General features: G+C 33.8%; 2 pseudogenes; one reads left to right on the forward strand and one right to left on the reverse strand.

Annotated features, from left to right (window-relative positions):
• Positions 1 to 5,343: 5,343 nt before the first annotated feature.
• Positions 5,344 to 6,317, reverse strand: LOC113687458 (uncharacterized; annotated as a pseudogene).
• A 1,312-nt stretch (positions 6,318 to 7,629) lies between these two features.
• LOC113743371 (protein DETOXIFICATION 40-like) lies at positions 7,630 to 14,434 on the forward strand (annotated as a pseudogene).
• The last annotated feature ends 5,755 nt before the right edge of the window (positions 14,435 to 20,189 follow it).

The raw sequence follows: 20,189 nt of genomic DNA on the forward strand, positions 1-20,189 counted from the left end.
ACATCTTCCGGTTGCACATCACAAAATCCCTTTCCACGTGCCCGGCCAACACACTTCCCCTATCGTTTGTGGCCCGAAATGCTTGAATGTCTTTTCGCTTAACTTTCCACACCTCTGTTTTGACATCTAAACATACCGCAGCAACATCCCATGTTGAATGCTTAGAGCTTTTCTTTTCTTTCCTCGTATGTCGTTTGTAGTGAGACAGAGGGTCACTTCGTGTGACTTTGCTATTTTCTCCTGATTGGAACGGATTGAATTCTCAAATATCAATGACAATGGCCGCAGCTTTATCTTCAATTTCGTGTGGGTTTTTCGCACCAAACATGAACTAATCTCTCCACTCTAGTCAAAGGACAACGGAGGCTCTGGTTCGCCTAAAAATTGTGAGATCGATTTAATTTAATCTTTTTTATTTATTTATTGGTATTCGCATATCCCTTGATTGCTATGCTTATGGTTATTTAATTAATTGATTGTCTTGGATCCGGATAATTAATTGATTTGGTAACCTATTGTCAATTAGGGCATTAAATCCATAATTGTTTAATTGCCCTGAAATAATGACAACTGGCACGACTAGATTCGTGTCAGGGGGATACGCGAGCTAATTTGAAATAACCCTGGTAGTGCGTTATTTGGTTAGAATAGGGCTCCTCTAATACGTAATGCAATTGAAAAATTAAATCTTATGGGTCTACCTAGGATTATTTCTTAATTAGAGCAGTGATTAACGGGCGTACCTTGATCACCGACACAGTAAGGAGGGGTTGACTGTCATCGCTTGTTTGGCAGTTATAACCTATTTATCAGTAAATAATTGGAATTGGTTTTGCATCAATGATCAATTAGGTGAACCATTGCTGAAGTTATTCCTTGGCTAGATCCTTAGTTATCACTCATTAGATTTTAGTAAATTGTTATTTAATTTCTAGTTGGCTATTTTATTTTTATTATTTTACTTTTAGTTGAATTGTTTAAATTATCACCCCTGATATAAAAACACCCCCATTGTCACTGTGAATTTGGAAAGGAACAAGTACTCCCAATCCCTGTGGATTCGACCCTACTTACCACTATCTACAGAAATTACTTTTAGTTTGAGCAGGTTTTATTATTACGCAGGCTTTGACAACCTGTCAGAAATTTCAAGTGAAATGATTTTAAAACCTTTTGAAGCATTTACATTTGTCTACTTCTTGGAAGTTATGGTACTCTGTAGTTTGCAAACTAAGACGCATATAAAATGGACTTGCTTACGTTCGTTATCTTCTAACTCAAAAATTTCAGATTCTGTGGATATTTCTATACATTTGTTAGGGACAATCCAATGAGATTTCTGGTACCCGTAATCAGCATGATCGCTAAAAACCATGAATGAATGAGTTTTGGAGGATCAAATGCAACGGGTACGTGTTCGAATTATCTTTGTCCCTCAATAGTTTTTTTTTTTTTTATTATTGGTATAGGGAAAAGTTGGGTGGGTTCGATACCAATTACCAGTTAAAGTATGCTTGTGGCATCATAAAACACTTGCAAGAATTCTTACAAATTGTTCACCAATACACTTTTTACATCTGTAATAGAATTCGTGGGTTACAATGTGATTCAACTTTTTGTCTCAGCCAAGCAGTTGCTTGACACAGCCATCCTTGGTAAATTTGGTTTAAAAAGTTGACATTAAAAAAAAAAATTGGTATCCAATTTTCTTTTAAATTGTCTGAATTTTGACATTGTCCTTTTTTTTGCCACAACATAACATTTTTATAATTTAATTCATCCTATCTATCTATAAGGAGAGGAAGGCTGTTTGAATTTTGACATTATTCACTTTTCATTTTTTTTTCTGTGTATTTATTACGTAATGCTGATTGTATCCGACAATCTACAATACAAGTCAAGATAACGACTTCTGAATAAAGTTGAATCTTTCGTTAGAAAAGAGCGACCCAAAGCAAAATATCTTCTTTTCTTTTCTTTTCTTTTTTTTTTTTTTTTTTTTTAGGAATGCAAAGCATCTTTCGAGAAACGAAAGCCACAAAAGTGTAAAGTCTATCTTTATGCATCCTAATGAATCTTCATCATGTGTCTAGAAAAGGGCTTCAAACGCAAATACATAAACAAAACAAAACAAAACGCTATGGACGGTTGGTCCGCCACGGAAGGACAGTCTATCAATTACCTTGGTAGACCCAAATTTAAAAAATCTGGCAGAATCTAGATCATTGGGCATTTAAAAATCGATTTACTCGTGTGAGCCATCGCAGAGTACAAGTGTGAGCCATTACGGAGTTGTGAGGTCAACCTTGAAAAAATTCATAAAGCAAACAAGGAAAGTTTTGAAAATTATAAGCTGGTCATGCATTTACACTCCCTCAAATTTCTTGGATTTCCTTTCTCCTTTATATAGTCCCTCTAACTTTCAAAGTAATTGCATTTATTGCCTTCTTGAACGTGAATTCATTCAAAATGATATTATATGTTATTTAAATCAAATAAAGAATCTTCAAACTTAGTAAGAAAATTTTTGCCTTAGATGATAATGTAATGTATATTAAAGTAATTGCCCCTAACCTTTGGATCTTGATTTCACCGTTGCCTCTGTGAAGAATATACTATATGTACACATATATTGTATAACAAAATATATGTATTTATTATAGAAGTACACATAATATTTGTGCCGTGAGCGTTGCGAGAAATGTGATAGAAACATCACCAAGTGCAATTGCAATATGAGACTCTTAGAGGCACCTGGTGAAGATCGATCTACCTTTTGTCAAATTTTGTTCACAAAATGTACAATTACCATAATTGTTCAAGGGTCAAATTTGGCCAAGAAAACAAAAACTTAATTAAGAAATCGCACAGTTTGTTTGTAAAGAACTATTTAAAAATCTGTATGCTGTCCAATAGTGGAACCACTGCCCCAAAACTCCCGGGTGACAATGTGAAATCTGAAGGCACTACGCACCCAGAGCCAGAAGACGCATAAAGAAGCCAAATGAAGCAACAAGATGATACTAGTCAATAGAATTGCTCAAGTACAAAAGTGAATGAGAAAACACAGGGCGAGCACTTGAACCTTATTTTGTTCTTTTTCTTTTTCTGTTTTTTGGACAGACTGCACATGAAATTGGGTAAGAATGATAATTATCTTTGAATTGACGTGTCCTAATGTCGCTCTATGTTACCTAAAATCTGAACCAGAACTAAATTTTCTGGACTTTCTGTTGATTTATTTAGCCCGCACGGCATTCGGCGTCGCACTCCTCCTTGAAACAACGTTGAATTTGGGTGTAGTGTGGGAGGATGATATGAATTTTTGCTGCGTAGCAATTTTGGAAGTATATTTATACTTTTACATTTTCTAAGAAGGAATATCTTGGAAACATTAGAAAATAAAAGACTGTCTATACCAGATAAGCATCAGCACTAAATTGCCAAAACTTTGCAGTTTTTGTACTAAAATCTAGAATCCCTTTAGAAGGCAATTGGGAAAAAAAAAAAAGAAACATAAATATAACCAATAATATTTTGGAAAAAACTGCTTTCAAGTTCAAGATGATTTTAAATTTAAAAAGCAGAAAGACAATGACATTCTTAGTGGAATGCTTACTAGTTTTCCTATTTTTTTGGGCAAATTATATTTTACCCCCCTGTGGTTTACCCTTTTTTTACATAACCCCCTATGATTTCAAAAACTATACATAATCGCCTCATAGTTTGGATTAAAGTGTCAAAGTAACGGAAATAGTCACTCGTAATAGAACTTCTAAAAATGTCGAAATTACTCTTATAAATACATGACACATTTACCCCGTATGATTTTTATATTTTACCATATAACTCCCTTATAGTTTAATAATTTACCATATAACCCCCTTATGATTTTCAAAATATACACATAACCCCCCCCCCCCCGATTAATACATAAATTTCAACTTTACATAAGGGTATTTTTGACATTTTAGGTGACGCCGTTATGAATGATCATTCCCGTCACTTTGATACTTTATTCCAAACCATAAGGGGATTATGTATAGCTTTTGAAACCATAGGGGGGTTATGTAAAAAAAATGCTAAATCACAGGGGGGTAAAGTGAAATTTGCCCTATTTTTTTTAGTAGCTTTTGGAGTTAAAATGGACTAAGCTATTCAGATGGTCCTTATTATCCCCCTTCTGAGAAAGGAAAAGGAAAACTATTAGCAAGAGACGAGTCATTAAGCAGTTATCATTTTGGCATCCAATTTGTCATTTTCCACATTAATCCTCACAGAAAGCAAATTTGAAATTTTACCATATACCATACACCTAATCTACCATATATATACATATACTAACAATTATTGTCCTCCATTCCATTTATATATTTTCTCTATTTAATCTTGCCTATTTTCTTTCTCTATTTAATCTTACCTATTTTCTTTTGTATTTATTTACTTTCCCTAATTAATCTTACATTCCTAAAAATATGTTATCTGAAATATATCTTAACAAATACCCTATAAGTATCCATTAGATAGACCTCAAAAACAGAAAAGAAAGAAAAACTATAATCGTTTAAGGGCAAAATGTTGTAATGGCTCTCAAACTATTACAAAATTTAACTTTTGACCATCCAACTATTAATTAATAAGTTTTAGTCCTCCAACTAATTAAAACATGTAATCATAAACCTTCCATCAACTTAAATCGTTATATTTAATAGAAATAGCACGATATGCACAATAGTAGCGCTCAAACTATTATAAAGTTCAACTTTTGACCCTCCAATTATTAAATTATAATTTTTCCCCTCTAACTAATTAAAGTGTATAATCTTAAGGGAAAATCGCCAATTTAGTCCTTAAAGTATTTTACTAAAGCTGATTTGGTCCCTCAACATTTTATCGCACGAATTAAGTCCCTTAACTAAAATTCTTGTGCCAATTAAGGACCTATATGGTGTTGCCATCCAAAACACATGTATCTGTACAGAAACAAATGGCGAGGCATGGGCTTTTTTGGAAGTACACAATAGAATTTCTACGGGAAGCAAAGACATAACCCATTTCGCATCCAAATTGGGGGAAACCTGTGAAATTAGGGGTTTCCAAGACTGAACCCATTTTGCATCCAAATAGCGGAAGAAATTAGGGGTTTTCCACCGATGCAAATTGCCAGCAATGGAGGGAGATTTTTGCACATGAAACTTGAGAAAGGACTTAAGGGTTGAACAGACTAAAAAATACATAACAATAAACTCAACCATAAGGTCATCAGCCCAAGTTTCTACAGGACTTGCATTTCTATGAGTATATCTGCCAAACAAACATCCAACATAAGATTGACATACATGATTGCATAAAAGCTTATTAATACCTTCAACCAGCTAGAAACCAACTCATTTTACAGGCTAATAAGCTTTTCAAATGATACTTGGACTCACAAAGATTAGAAAAAAGATCAAGAATCCATGAACTCATAGTATTATCACTTTTCTTCCAAGAAATTAATAGTACAACATAAACTAGTAAACAAAAGGGATAAATTTGTACCTTACTTTATTCGTGTATCCAGTGTACATCTGTACAAAGGTTTTCACCATCATGAGTTCCTCTAGTTTTGCCTTTTGCCCGTAATAGAATATGCAGACTCCAACTATAAACAATGCATGCGCTCAAGGGTGCTCGCATTGCAGCAAAGTAAGTGACGAAAAAAGCATCGTGGACGCATAAATTGGATGGCGGACAAACCGCTATGGCCCAAACAGCACAACAGCAGTCGGCACAACTACCTTCTCTGAATACTTTGCCAAATGCAACGTGGAGTGGTACTGCATAAACAATGTCAACATTATCAAAATCCAAATGCCCAAATTACTCCAGCCACCAGGAACAAGATGTAATTCTGGCCCCTCAAATGCTGCAAACCAATGGCCAACCATCACTCCAACACAGAACAAGAGTTTTTGCCACTTGGGCAGGGTAATATCCCACACGGGATCATGCTCTCTGGGATAATAATCACCATACAACCGCTTTCGGACACTCACATTGAAGAAAAAGAAGTAGTGGTAAACAAAGAAAAACACAATAGGCCATCCTTCGAGAAAACCATTGAAATGTGCTGGGGGTACTAAAGTGAGCCAAGTAAATGCTGCAGTAACAATTGAAAGCTGCTGAAAAGCATTGGCATTGCCGTGTAAATGCCGGTAAAAGCAGTAAAGACCGTAAATTGCAAGACTAATAGCTACCATCCAAGGCCAAAACAACCAAGTCCAGCTAAAATATATCCAGAAGAAAGGGCTGAATAGCACATTGATCGTCCACTTTCAGGCTGCAACTGCAATGGAGGAAGCCAAAGACCATTTGCATACCTCGAATGGGGTTAAATTTAAAAGGGTCGATTTTAGTGACTCGAAAGAAACGTTTCTGAGGGCTATTATGACTGGGTTCGGAGAGTCTGGGCTTGTTTTTACATCAAAATAGGGAAAATCGCCAATTTTTTGGAAAACCCCTAATTTCACAGGTTTCCCCCAATTTAGATGCGAAATGGGTTCTGTCTTTGCTTCCCGTAGAAATTTTATTGTGTACTTCCAAAAAAGACCCCTGCCTCGCCGTTTGTTTCTATACATATACATGTGTTTTGGGTGGCGACACCGTATAGGTCCTCAACTGGCACAAGAATTTTAGTTAAGGGACTTAATTCGTGCGATAAAATGTTGAGGGACCAAATCGACTTTAGTAAAATAGTTTGAGGACTAAATTGGCGATTTTCCCTAATCCTAATCCTTTCATCAACTTAAGTCATTATGTTGAACAAAAACACCACTACACATGTGACGGGTGCATAATCGAGGGGCGTTTTCATCTTCATAGGAAATGTGCTAGGCTAAAATTGTTTTATCCCCGTTTGACTCATAAACTAATTTACCAAATCTCCAATTGTTGAACTTGAGCAAAATCAATGAAAACCAAAACCCTAAATAGAGAAATTTCAGCAAGGATAGGCAATTTGAAGAAATTGAGTTGCTTTCATTCGGAATTCAACTCATTTTTCAATGTTGTTCCAAATTTACTAGGTTCATGTGCTTCTCTTAATGACATAAATTCGGCATACAATTCATTTTTTTGGAATATTCCAACAACTTTTGGTCCCTTTTCAAGCTTGAACTCTCTAAATCTTTCAAATAATCAATTCTCAACTTCATATCACTACATCAAACCATTTTGATTTGTCAAACAATAGGTTAGTTGGGTACATTCCAAATTCTTTATCAATAAATGTTTCTATTCGACATAATGACTTAAGTTGATGAAAGAGTTAAGGTTATACATTTTAATTAGTTCAGGGGTTAAAACTTATCAATTAATAATTGGAGGATCAAAAGTTAAATTTTGTAATAGTTTAAAGGCCATCAAGGCATTTTGCCTATCTCCTGAACTCTGTTAGATATAATGACTCAAGTTGATGAAAAGGTTAAAATTATATGTTTTAATTAGTTTGAGGGATAATAATTAGAGGGCAAAAAGTTAAATTTTATAATAGTTTGAGGGCTAGCGGGACATTTTGCCCATAGTTTAATGATTTAGTAGTTTCCATTTTGGCAACTATTTCGTCAATTTCAAACATTAATACTCATAAAAAGCAAATTTGAAATTCTATGGACTTAGAGCCTTCCAGAATTTTGCCTACCATACCAATTAATGTACTGCTGCTACAACAATACAGCCAAAAGTAGAAGCATCTCAATTGATTGAAGTACTCCGCTGATTGCACTTCCATCTCCAGCAGAGGAACTAGTCAACCAATCTTCCGCTTATGGGCTCTTCAGGAGATAGTAGTTACAAGACCCTTCCACAAAATGAGAAAAAACCAGTTTTAACACACACACAGTCTCAGGTGAGAAAGGAAGCTAGTGATGAGCTAGAAAGGATATTGAGTAACACAGAGGTACCATTTATCAAGCGGGTGGTACCAGCAACATGGATAGAGATCAAGCTTCTTGTTCACTTGGCTGCTCCCGCAGTCGTTGTTTACATGATAAACTACCTCATGTCTATGCTCACACAAATCTTTTCTGGCCATCTTGGAAATCTTGAATATGCAGCTGCTTCCCTTGGTAACAATGGAGTTCAAACTTTTGCCTATGGTCTCATGGTACTCTTGATCTTTCCTCACTTTATTTATTTATTTGTTAAACATTAAAAAGATTTATTCCATGGTACAATCCAATTTCTTCTTCTTCTTCTTCTTCGTGGGACATGAACTCCTACCGGTTACATAAAGGAAGGAAAAATGCCAAAGGGTACTCCCAAATTGCATTTTACTTGTTTATGTACTTGTTTGCATTTAGTGTCTATGGTGGTGGGAAATTTTCAAGGACCTTTTTCTTTAAAATAATGCATCCATAAAGAAATCTTTTATCGGTGTATACCTGCTTTTTGGTCCAAGAAACCAAAAATCCAAAAATAGTATTCCAGCTTTCCCTTGATGAATTTGTTGGTTCTTTGGCCTTTCTGGTGCACCAACTTTTTGCTTTTTCCTTTTACCCCTGGAATTTGAATGGTCTTTATTTGGTAATTTGTCTGATATTTTTGTCATTTCTCTCATGTTTCCTTCTTGAAGTCCAATTGTAGTTATAGAAATTGTACAATCCATAACATTTCTTTGTTTTTAAAACCTTACATAGTTCATTTTGAGACAGAGAAAGTAGAAATTTTCCAGATTATAATTCAAGTTTTGATGATCTGATCCTCATTTTTTTTTTGGGAAACAGCTGGGAATGGGAAGTGCTGTTGAAACACTATGTGGACAAGCATATGGAGCACGTAGGTACGGCATGCTAGGCATATATCTTCAAAGATCAGCCATCCTCCTAACTCTAACTGGAGTGTTACTTACAATCATATACATATTTTCTAAGCCTATTCTCTTATTACTTGGTGAAGCACTAGACATTGCATCAGAAGCAGCAATATTCATCTATGGCTTAATCCCTCAAATATTTGCCTATACTGCCAACTTCCCTATACAAAAATTTCTCCAAGCACAGAGTATTGTAGCCCCAAGTGCCTATATCTCTTTTGGAACACTAGCTTTTCATGTCTTATTCAGTTGGCTAGCAACATATAAGCTTGGCCTTGGCTTGTTGGGGTCATCATTAGTCCTTAGTGTGTCCTGGTGGATTGTGGTTGTGGGGCAATTTATATACATAGTGAAGGGTGAAAGATGCAAGAAAACATGGGCTGGATTTAGCATGGAGTCATTTCATGGACTTTGAAGTTTCTTTAGACTCTCTGTTGCTTCAGCTGTGATGCTTTGCTTAGAGACTTGGTACATTCAAATTCTGGTTTTGCTGGCTGGATTGCTGGATCATCCAGAATTGGCTCTTGATTCACTCTCCGTATGGTAAGTACATAAACTCCATTAATTAAAAAAAATGGTAGCATCTTAAAATTGTGGTTCAAATTGGGCGTTTATCATTGGTCCATTTGCACGGTTATTTTTGGAATACTACTATAAATATTGAGTATGTTTTTTATACACTATGAGTGTACAATTTTTTCTTTAGTAAGTTTACATAATGTCACCTAACATGAATTCAAATTTGAAATTCAAATCATGTATATGTGATGAACATCCATGACTGTTAGTATAAAAAAAATCACTACATTGTTAGTACATAAAAAGTTAATCCATAAATATCTCACTGTAATACTTCTTTAAAATGTACATATAAGATAAAAAGTAATAGAAAAAGGTGGTTCAAAAACCATTCAAAATTCCTTGAAAACATGCTATTATGTGCTTGACTAAGTTTAGTCTCACTCGATTGTGCCACTCTTATTACAGCTAATCCTGTCCCTTGCCCACCTACTTTGTTTTTATATCATTATTGCGTTTTTGTATACTACAAATTTTACTCCTTTACTACAAATTGTGATTTTGTATACTTTATTGTGTGCCAGGTATCAGGTATGGTAGTAAAGGAATTTCAATCAAAATGGTTTTCAGCATTTAAAAATTGACAAAGTTTTTTTACTCCCTATATTTCTAACGGGATGAAGCTTCTAGATTGAGAAGAGAAGTACAAAGTTAGCAATTTACATATTGATATACGTGGCAACACCTTTAAATTTCAAATAGGATAATTTGTTGACCAGTCTAATGGTGATGATTCATATGAGAAGTCCATGACCTCCTATTAAAGGGTTGATTTCTCTCAGTAGCCGTCAACTATATTCGGATTCTCATTTTGGTTTATGAACTATAAAGTGAGAGACTTTAGTGCTTAGAGTATAAAATTTGTCCCTCTTAACTAAAATTTGTCCCCTTTTATTTTCTAAAGTATAAAATCAGTCCCATTTTAGGGACTAAACTATAAAATATTCTATTTTTTTGTATCAAAGTGGGGACAGATTTTACTGAAGTGAGATAAATTTTATATTTTAGGAACTAAAATTTCTCAATTTAAAATTTAGGGAACAAAATAAAATCTTGGCATCGTTGAAGGGTGCAAAGTGGAATTAACCGTCTACAAAATAATTTCAAGTGGACAAACAGAGATTAACATAGAAATGCCTCAGTCCTAGTTCCCAAATTAGGATATCAGATGGAGGGCCTATTCATGTGAATAATATTTCAAAAGATCAAACGATGATTATTCGAGGTTCATTATTATAAGAAATTATTTTAATTTTATTATATTAGCATCTTATAGTGATCCATTTTAATCTATTTACAAAGTGTTGTAGCTTATTGACAGGTGTCGAGCCTGTACAATAATAAATACCTACTCGAGAAAAATGTAAATTTTACATATAGCGGTGAGTAGGGTCGAATCCACAGGGACTGGGGATAACTTATTTCTTTTAGAATTCGAAGTATGGGGGGTTTTCAATGGGAGGCAAATAAAAATGAAATAAAACAAACAAAATTCAAAACTAGCTCACAAAGTACAATTTACTAAAAATAGCAATTAATAAAAGTTCTATCCAAAGGATCAACTGCTCAGGCACGGTCCAATTAAATGATCATCGATGCAAAGATATTTCACCCATTCATTACTAGGTTGGTTATAGTTATCAATAAACTCTGACAACCAGTTCTTCCTTACCTTTTCGACAGTCAAGGTACGACCATTGACTGCTTCCCTAACCAGATAACAACCCTAGGTACGACCGTAGGAATTTAATTACCCAATTGCATTAAAGCTAGAAGAACCCAACCCTAACCAATAAACACGCTAAGAGGGTTTATTTAAATTAGATCTTGCGTTTCCCCATCATAAAACCAATTATGGTGGTTGCCACGAGGTGTTAACTAAATGAACAATTACGGATTCTATTTAATTAACGTGGCAGTAGGCTATTAAATTAAATCAAATACCCGGCCGTTGATATTCAATTAATAAAATACCCATGAACAATTAATTCAGGAAACACACGAATAGCAATAAATTGGGAGAAATAATGAAGATTCGGTTAGATCTCACAGATGTGATGGACCGCGCCCTCGCGTCAACCTTTGGGTAGAGGGGGGAATTAGCCGCTCCTCATCATGTCAAGCTCACGCAATTTAATTGATTTCATCCCCGCAAACATCAAAGAATCTGGATTGGTGAAGTAGCGCAGATAGAAAAAGTGAAAAGTCTCGCTTGACTCTGCGTGGGAGTCCGTACTGGATTCCCCAAGTTCAATGCCAAAACCAACGGAAGTTGAATAAATTCAAAAGCGAAAAGCAAAGGAGTCAGACGCAGACGCCAAAAACAAGGAAAAGAAAAGTCTTCTGTGTCTGACCCTATTCGGCCACAGAAGAAACAAAAGAAAAATAAAAACGTCTGACCAATCTTGCAAAAAGGTAAAACTAAGGCTAAAAGTAGTGTCTTGAATCTTGCTTTTTCCTTTCTTTATAGCCGCCGCAGGAGCTCACCAGACGTCTGGCCCAATTCCTCCCAACAAAAGCTAGCCTTTTAGAGTTTTTATCCCATGCTTCTCGCGGTTCACGTGGACCGCAGTCCGGCTTTCGGTTTCGTCCACCTTCTAAGGCGTGGCCACGTCCTGAGACGAAAAGTCTTCTGGAAATTTACCCTGCGAGATCATTTTTCATGCCTACCACCTACAATTCACACAAATATCGAATATGAGTGAAATTCCAATTCTTAGTACCGTGAATAGCCAAAATTAGGACAAAATAACAGTGCAAAATACGCCAAATAACCGTTCTATCACTTATCCATGCTTAATGTGCAGCACAACAATTTCTGGATGGGTATTCATGATCTCAGTCGGCTTCAATGCAGCAGCAAGGTGATCTTCCTATCAAAATGCTTTCTTATTGCTTTTTTCTTTTGTATTGAGGATACAGATCAATCCTATATGTTCTAAGCTTCTAACATCTTAATTCTTCAATTTTGCCCCCAAAGTTCTGAAAATTTTGGCTAATCTCACCCCTCTTAGAGACCATGTAATTAAAACAAATTAGTATAAAGGTAAAATTGATACAAACATTTAATTTTCTATGGAGCCAATTGAGCAAAAATCAATAATGCTCACCGAATCGATCAGTTTACCCGAACATTTTTAAGGGCTGAATTGAATTAGAAAATGATTTTTAATTAGAGTGCCAACTAGTACAATGAAGACTTTTGAAGGACTAAATTGAAAATATCACTTGTTGCAGGGCTTCATTTGCAGGTTAATATGTTGAAAAGGGCTTAATTGAAATGAACTAATTATGTAGAAAAATATTACTATCTAGTCCTAAAAGTTTGTGAAAATCAATTTTGCAGTGTGAGAGTAGGCAATGAGCTTGGAGCAGGACATCCAAAAACTGCAGCATTTTCAGTACTAGTAGTGAATTGCTTGTCAACCATTTGTGCAATAATAGCAGCGATAATAGTGCTTGCGCTCCGCCACGTCATCAGCTACATCTTCACAGAAGGCGAAACCGTGGCTGAAGCAGTCTCCGAGCTCACCCCATACCTCGCGGTTAGCTCTCAACGGAATCCAACCTGTCTTATCTGGTAATTGCATTTTGGTCCTTCAAGAAAAAAAATATTTCTTGTGTTCCAATTTGTTTGTGGTGTTTTGAAAATACAAGTTTTTAAAAATAGTGCTTTTGATTGTAATTTTGTGCTTCTCTTTTCAATTTTACCCATATAAATTCAAATTTTGAATTGGAATAGCAACATGCACCTGATTAAAAGAAGGAACTATATTAGAAGAAGAGACTAATAGAAGTTTTGACTTTTTTAACATGACAAATAATTTGGAACATTTAAAAAATTAAAAGTATAAGACTTTCAATGGGATGTAGAGAGTATATAGTATCCCAATAATTGACAATTAACTAGTTTGCTAAAGTTCAAGAAATTAAGTGTAGTGGATTGTTATTTATAAAATAAATAAATAAATAAAATACAATTACAAATTTAATTTTTTTATAGCTTCAATGAGAAGGTGAATTTTGCAAATGATTTGTGTTAGCATGAATTTGAAATTAAAAAAGTGATAGAAAAAGATTTACACCATTGCATTTCTATACGTCTATATTCATGACATATAATTTTTATTCAATTCAAATTTTAATTTTTCGCGCATGGTGCATCATATACTTAAATTCTTTTTAAGTGCAAAAGAATTTACACTTTCAATGTTATTGAAATTATTACTCAAGTATTCTTTATTTATTGAGTTGATATTTTGTGCGAAATGATTTTTGAAGGTGTTGCTGTTGGATGTGGATGGCAAACCTTTGTTGCCTACGTGAATGTTGGATGTTATTATCTTATTGGAATTCCTTTGGGTGCTTTATTTGGATTTTACTTTAAGTACGGTGCCAAGGTAACTTCCAAGTCTTTTTGCATCTTTCATTTAACTGTTTGCAAATTTTATAACCAAAATATTCTTGTTTTAGACCTTAATCTTAATTAACTCCAAGAATTTCTAATGCTTGCAGGGGATATGGATAGGAATTATAAGCGGTGTATTTCTTCAAACCATGATTTTGTTGTGGACAACTTTTCGTACAGATTGGAACAAAGAGGTAGTGGGAAAAAAATTACCCCTCAGCCCTATGTTTTTTTTTTGTCATTAATCTCATTTTTGTTACTCTCACAACAAATTTGGTCATTTTTTGAGATGTTGGTAATTGTGCTTGTTATTGTGTTTCTTCTTTCATTTGTTTTTCTGGATTTCTTATCGAATTAGTGCATTTTGGTTGAATATCTGATGAACCTGTTGAACTAAAATGCAGGTGGAAATTGCTACGTGGGACGACCAAAAGCAACCACTCCTAAATGACGACAAGTAAACAGGTGTACTAGTTGGCTTAGCGATTAGCTTAGGGTTGCCCATGATTTATTTATGAGTATTTTTTTATTTTGTATGTATTTAGGGTAATAGGAAAAGTGTGAAATGGTGATATCAGTTAGATGACAACAGAGTTGAATAAAATCAGTAAGATTTTTTTTAAAAAAAAAAGTACGTGTATGCAAAATTTGGGTGCATGTCAATGAAAGAAAGCTGTACAACCTTTCCGATAGGAAAAAAAATATATGCAAATAAGGCATACAGAGAAAATATAAAGCTACTATATTTATATGTAAAGCAAGAAGAAAGTCCATACATGGATCTATAATTTCTATATTTATATGCATATCGATCAAAAAACATGATAATAGTCTATCACATACATAATATTCATATAATTGATTTTATCACGTGATAATGAATTTAAGACAGGATGCAAAGTATAATATTAGCAAAAAGGGGAAAAACTAAACAAAGGAAATGAATAAGAAACAACAACGCTAGTCTTGCATGCTTGAAAATGTTAAAATATAGTTGCAAGTGCTTTAACACAAGTAAGAGCGCTAAAGGATGGATTGCGTGGTTTAGATAAAGGAAGAATAACTGAATAGGTGAGAGGTTTCGAATTCAAATCTTTTCACTTACAAAAAAAGTAAGACATTAATGGCTAAAGAGGAAAAGGGCCAAACGAAAACTGAGACAGAGGGCAGGGAAATTAACTCGCGTGCAAAGAGGAAAACCGGTAGAAAGCAGCAATAGGAAGTAAAATGATAAAGTGGGAGCATTAAAAGTACTCAAATGGTAATTATGAAGCAGGAGCGAGTTAGAGGAGGAGGAGGACGGCAAGGATGATACACTGGAATCCAGTGTACTAAAAATCATGTAGGAAATTGGAATCCACTGGACCCAATAGGGAGGAAACTATCATTATTATGATATTGAAAGTAAGAAATAAATAAATGGCGCATAAAAATAGCAAAAATGAATATGTACAAACCAATCATGAAATCATTTATTACATGTTTATTAATATAGGGCAATTGAGAACAAATTTGGTAATAAAAAATTAAACTCAGAGAAGAAAGCGTAAAAATAGTAAATTTGGCTTTCCTTCCTCTTTGTTAATCTGTTGTTGCCTAGTATTATGTTTTCCATTATTTGAAACCCATCCAACAAAATTCGAGCTGGCTACATCCAATAAAAAAGATGTTGTCATTATTATCACGCTATTGAAATTAAGAAATAAATAAATGGTGCATAAAAATAGTAGCATTAAATGTATTGAAACATCATTATTTTTATTATAATATTGAAATTAAGAAATGAATAAGCAGTGCATAAAAATGGTAGCTCATATGATTATTATCATGATATTGAAATTAAGAATTAAATAAATGGTGCATAAAAATAGCAGCTCTAAATCTATTGAAATTATTATTATTATATTTATGATACTGAAACTAAGAAATGAATAAATGATGCATAAAAATAGTAGCATTAAATGTGTACAAAGAGGATTAAATAAGTGTCCAATCTGGGAATCTTTTATGTTCTTGTTACCAATATAGACAAATTAAGAGCAAAATGCAAACTACTACGTTAAACAGAATATGGCAAGCATAAAAGTACTAAACCTGGCTTTCTCTCCTCTTTCTAGGTTCATTTTTAGGCATCATCGTTCCTTGTTTTTCTTTATTAATTAAAAGGTTTTGTAGCCAATATCAGACTTCTTTTATATTTATTTTATTTATAAGAAGACTCGCTTTGGGGCAAAACCAAAATAAACTTCAGTTGGGAGGGGGCATCAAGAATCAGCCAAAGCCACTAATTAATTAGAACAAAAACAAAAATAGAAAGCAGGCAACAAAAAAATTGCCATGCACAAATTGCCCCTAAAATTGGCTGCAAATCATGAAAGAACATGTCGGTGTGGGACGACGGAATACGCATTACTATTCATCAGTCTTTTTTTTTTTTTTTTTTTTTTTTGTCTTTTTGGAGGAAGGAAGTTTTCGAAAGTTACTCGAGAGTGGCACTCCTTTATTAACATGAAAATGCATCGGATGCATGTGATGTTTATTTTTCGACTTTCATGATAAGGAGAGTAATTAAATTAACACTTTGGTGTTTAATGGGCACTCATGGTCCTAAGATTAAGTATAATCATGCAAATTTTGGTTTGTATAGAGTGTATAATATGACAAAATTAAGGCATTGTTACAATAATTTAAACACGAAAAATTGTCAATTACTACCTTATTTGATGCCGGTTTGGATACTTTAATTCTCCGATAAAGTTGATGCATTACTGTATTCATTTGGCTCATCCTAAGATTAGACTTATGAATGGATGGAATTTTTTTTTTTTTTAATGTTAGGCTGCTGGGCCGCAAGCATCGCTGGATTTTAATTTTTTTTTTTTAAAAAAAAAAAAAAAAAACTGATGGCAGCCCGGTAGCCATCATGCTAAAGGGGAAATAAAACATCAGCGGTCAGGAATCTGGAAGAAAAAGCTCCTGAAATAGACCAAAGATCCATAAAATGCTTCAAGTAAGTTGAAGAATGAATTATATGAAAACTTGGCTTGAAAATCTTTTGCAACAAACTATATTGAAAGGACAAAGCCACAAAATATTACTCATGACAGAAGGTAGAAAGTTCAATAAACTTTACCTTCCTGCTTTCCTTCTCATACGCCACATTTCGATCAAGCTGGCAGGCATCAGCATTTTCAACCAGCATTAATTCCGTTAACCAACCTCGCAAATATCTCCATCCACAGGTTCACTAGCGGCAATTCTTCGCTCGTATTCCACAAGGGGCCCTGCTCCATCTATTTCTGCAATTGAACCAAAATGATTCCACAGTGCAACTAACATTAAGTATCTAAACTAAATTAAAAGTATATGAAACTCGATTAAGTTTGATAAGTAAGCAAAGCCAACATCTAATCACATGTGTAGGCCATAGATCCCAAATTTAAGGTTCTAATAAAATTAATACGCAGAATTATAGAATTGAAAGGATAAAATATGGCTCAAAATATACATAGAAAAAAAGAAAATAATTAACTGAGAACAATAACTTTATTAATGTCTCAAACAAACTAAGAAAAGTTACACCACAATAAAAATTATATAACATATTGAATACTTCCTCTGGACTCCTTTAATAAATATTTTAGCTAATATCTTATTTATAACCTTCCAAACTTGTTGAATAAGAAACTATCACAGAAATAATTACTTGATAAAATACCAATTTTTAAATAATAAAATTATCATAACTTGACTTTGATATTATTGTAAAATAATTAAATAGAGATTACTAAGCTTAATTTATTATGCCCACAGTGCAAGTCCAGCGGCTAAATTTCTCCAAATATACGTAAAAAAAAAAAAAAGAGCCCAACAAATGTAACTCTAACTCGGGGGAGGTACAAAACTATAACTGCCGTGTCTAATCAGGACGGTGGCAAATATATTTCTTTTAAGGGCTGACTGTGCACGGTAGCCTGGAGAATCGTTCAGTCAAAGGCACCAAGCTTTGACAGGTAATGAGGTAAAGCATCGTAAAACTGATCGGCAAAATGGCCCAGCACTACTGCTACTACTAGTATTGGGTTTGCTCATTTTTTCAATAAGCCCGCTTATGTGATGATGATTTTAACTTTTAAAGCAAGTGGGTTAGCGGGCAACCCGGATGGCAAATGTGACGGGGAGGAGGAGATGGGGGGTTTGAGGGGATCCATCCATCTTTCTGGGCTTGGGTTTCTCTCTGTTTTCTATTTCAATGTTTTCCTCACATCACACTGCAACTGGTTTTGCAGCCATGACAGTAGTGTCATTTTCTCTTTCTGATGCTTTTAATTGTAGCCGTGAATTCGTCTGAAATGGAACTCGTGAGGCCCTGTTTCCCTTTCTGTCACCAATGTTCCGTATTCTCTTGGCTGCAATGATGATTTGTCTTACTTGTGATTTGGGCATGGATGAAATCGTGAACCCGTATCTTGGTGGTGTAGCCCTGATGCATGTGAGATGAGAAGAATTTGGAGATGGGTTCTTTCTTCTCTTTCATGCAACTGGGTTTGTGCAGATACGGCAGCGTCTTTCCTTCTTTTTTTTTTAAAAAAACTCCGCTAACCACCGTATTGACTGTGCACGGTCGCCTGCTGCCCTATAAAAAAAGTTCGCTTATAGTTTTGTACCATACTCGCGTCAGAGCTATATTTAATGAACTTTTTTTGACGTATATTCTGAAAAATTAGTCAAGTCAAGCTTTTCGGTAAGTCGTGCAAAAGCTACTCTCTGTCAACTCAGTCCATTGGAATCTTTCATCCTTATCGCTTTTACCAGATTGGCATTGTCTTGGTCACCATATTGTTTTTATTTTTTGGAGTCAACATATTGTTTGAAAGCAATTATTCACTCGAATTAGTCATGTGAACCATATTTGTATGAAGAATACTAGCTACATCTAGATTTTTTCAGATTTGAGAAAAATATCGTGATTTGACATTTATAATAGTGTTTGGATATCCAAATTATCTCAAATAATATTTCGCTTGCATCATAAACATATTTTTTAACCTACCTTTTTATATTCTCAATCATCTTTTTATCTCACATACATCACATCACAAAAAGTGCTATAATAATTATTCCAAATAATATTTCAAATAATACACTATCCAAACAAAGTGTTATTTCAAGGGATAATTTCAAAAACCTCCCTTGAGGTTTTTGATAGTTCACTTGATACCCTAAAACTTTAGAAAATCTCCTTTGGCTCTCATACTTTAAGCTTTTTGTAATGTTTGAAATCCATTTCAAAATATAATATTACAAAATTCATTTTGAGAGAAAGAGTATAATTTCATTCCAAATTTGCCCTTTCTTGTCATTTCTTAATTTCCATAACATATCAAATTATCTCTTAATTTTTGTAAATTGATCAATGTGGTTCTTTAATGAAAATTTAAAAGTTAATAACAAGGTCGAAAAATGCGTTAATAGTTTTTGTCTCACTAGTTCAGATAAAAAATGTTAAATTACTCAAAATTATGAATGATTTACAATACTGTTAAAAATAACTTCCAATAATTTATAGCCATGATAATACCTTTTTACATCAGTTTCATATGATACAAACAAGTTTATATAATTTTTAGCATGTTGTATTTTTTAATTTTCAAGCTACTGATTTGAATGAAAAAATAGAAAATTCAAAAATATGTAAACAATTGATAGAACTTCTTAAATTAACTTAAAACACTTTTCAATAACGAAAATATTATATTTGTAACCTGCAAAATCTTCAAATAAACTTTCAAATATTAACTCTTGGTATTTAAAAAACACACTAAATTTTATCCAATTAGAATAAACCTGCATACTTTTTGCTTTTATTTTTTATTTATTATTAATACACTCACGTGTTTGTAGTAAAAATTAAAACAATAAAAGGGAAATTTTAGAATGAGATTATATTCACTCTCCCAAATAAATTTTTTACTATTATATTTTAAAATTGTAAATGATACAAAAAGGTTAAAGTAAGGGAGGCAAATGAGATTTTTTAAAGTTTGAAATGCCAAGTGAAACTGTCAGAAACCTCGAGAAGGTTTCTTAAATTATCCATGCTTTCAAATGAAATTTCTATTTACTATATTTTGTTACTTGAGATTTCAGAAAATCAACTGCAAGAGCTTTGTTAGAGCGCGCAATTTGAAGGTTTAGTCCCTAATTAATTAAAATTTTATGGAGGTCCTTCAAATATTATTTATACTCTTTAGTCACTAAACTATTTTTAAAGTCTCATGAAGTCTCTCAAGTTTTAATTGAACTTTTTAACCCTAAATTTTTTGTTAGTACTTTGTACCCAAAGTA

Source organism: Coffea arabica, chromosome 5e, assembly GCF_036785885.1.
Source record: "Coffea arabica cultivar ET-39 chromosome 5e, Coffea Arabica ET-39 HiFi, whole genome shotgun sequence".
Classification (NCBI taxonomy): Eukaryota; Viridiplantae; Streptophyta; class Magnoliopsida; order Gentianales; family Rubiaceae; genus Coffea; species Coffea arabica.